Here is a 2,328-nt window from a genome sequence, read left to right as displayed (position 1 = left end):
GTTCCACAGTGTTATATAATATACACCACTCAAGTTTATCTTTATGTAGCTCAAGATATGATGTGATATGTAGCGAACCATAAAAACTGTTTGAATGGCAACCAGACCGATCAATGTTTGATGTTAGAATCAGGATTAGCTTTAAATTTATAGAAATAGTCAAGCATTTTAAATAAATTTAAGAATTTTAAAGGAAATTGCTTTATTTGTCAATCGTAGCTTTTATTTTGTCTTACTTTTAATAATTGCGGGTTATCATAGGGGAAACATAACTTTTAATACATATAAAAGAAACAACTGAAATTTTTATACTTGTGTTTACTCCATTTTTAGCAGAAAAATATTAAGTTACATAGTTTGTTCACAAGTACATTATTATTATTCATTAAACCATTTCTAAAAATAGTTATTAAACTGTGAAAAATATTGAGTATAATGACATAACTAATGTTTTCACTAAAATTGTGTTCATTAGATTTATGTTAACTCAATTCAAACTAGATTCATTTGGGAAAGGTTCATTTTTTTTCTCAGTTGAGAAAATGCCTCCATAAGACTGGCCTATACACAAGTCTGCCAAGAAATTTCTTGATTAATGATAGTGGGTGGGGGCCCAGCCTGCACCGCATGGTGCTACCCCTGGGCAAGTGGTCCTGAGTTGTATAAGAAGCAGCCTGAGCAAGCCATGAAGAACAGGCAAGGAAGAGGTACCCTTCCAGGGTCTCTGCTTCAGCTCCCGGCCTCCAGGTTCCTTCTTGAGTTCCTGCTCTGACTTCCCTCCATGAAGTGTGATCTGTGAGCTATGAGCTGAAATCAACCTTTCCTTCCCACACCACTATTGTTCATGGTGTTTATCACATTAATAGTAACCCTAATTAAGACACACACACACACACACACACACATACATACACACATAACAAATGTTTTCTAGAACAGATAGATAGCTGTCTTATATAATAACTGATGAATTATGAGTATGTTCTACTACTTATCCAAGAATCATTGACCTATCAACAAAATACCAAGGCATGAACAATAGAAGTTAAATTGGTTATCTTTATTATTTTGTCTCCTGTCCTTTTGTCATTACAATGATATAAGTGTCAAAGTGGGATTGATAACATGTTTTACTGTTTAACAGCCAGTTGACACAACTCAGAACCTTTATGGCCTTCATCAGTCCTCACAGCTTAACATTTAAGGTGGTCAACATTAACTTGAGTGACCAAGTACGCAGAAGTTTATTGAAGACCCAAAGTAAACCGACAAGAATGAGAAGAAAACAAGCTTTCTTGCTCATTTTTACTGCCAGATACAGCCACACACGCATATAGACTATACAGACCTAAGTGTTACCCTGTGTTGGGCACAGGTCTGGGGAAATAAAGAGTCCTGTGTCCACTTGGGGCCAGTGCTACTGGGTAAAGGTGGGAAGTCTGACTGCGCCGACCTCACAGAACCGCTGGGCAGGCATTGGACTGTGAGAAGCCATGGCGCTCCCCCACCCCCCAGCCCGACCCCCCCACGCCGCATGTGAGGAAAGGGCACAGTCTGGGGTCCCTGCGGAACTGCCAGAGTCAGGCTCCAGCTCGGACACTACAGATGGCTGGGTACCGCAGACGAGCTGGTTCTGGGGTCCCTGAGCTATAAGGAGGCCAAGGACAACAGGTACTCGCTCTCGGACCCCCAACACACCACTATATGTAGCAGAAGAGCTGAAAACAGGCCCCCAGATGGACTTTGGCCCAGGGGCCAAAGGGAAAAGGGTATGAGGAGAGCTCTGGCAGGTTACCATGGGGATGAGAGAGTCTGTTCGCTCAGAGGGCTGCTTGGTGTGGCTGGAGTACAGGGAGGCCTCCCCTCGTTAGAGGGAAACCTGCTGTGTTGCTCCAGCATGGTCATCCTGATGAGCAGGGACAGTCCATGGTTTTAAGGCATTTATTGTACAAAGGCAGAGAGAGGGGGAGGGAGAGAGAGAGAGAGAGAGAGAGAGAGAGAGAGAGAGAGAGAGAGAGAGAGAGAATTTGTCCTCAATATCAGGAGCTGGTGGCATTGCCTACATGACTGATAGCCCCAGGAGCTGGTGGCATTGCCTACATGACTGATAGCCACAGGATTATGGAGTTAAGGGCTCGTGGTGCCAGGAGCCTAATGTTTGGGAGTGTAGCTCATAGTTCCGTCCCTTGTAGAATTTTCTACTGGGTCTCCAGAGTAAGCCTCGCTCAACCAGAACACAGACTGTCTATCACGGTCGAACCCCGCATAGAGTCAATACTAGAAAAATGCAAGTTCTGCTTTGTCAAACGTTTCTGGGAAGGCTGGTCT

This window comes from Mastomys coucha, unplaced genomic scaffold (assembly GCF_008632895.1).
Source record: "Mastomys coucha isolate ucsf_1 unplaced genomic scaffold, UCSF_Mcou_1 pScaffold22, whole genome shotgun sequence".
NCBI lineage: Eukaryota > Metazoa > Chordata > Mammalia > Rodentia > Muridae > Mastomys > Mastomys coucha.
This window is presented reverse-complemented; position numbering follows the sequence as displayed.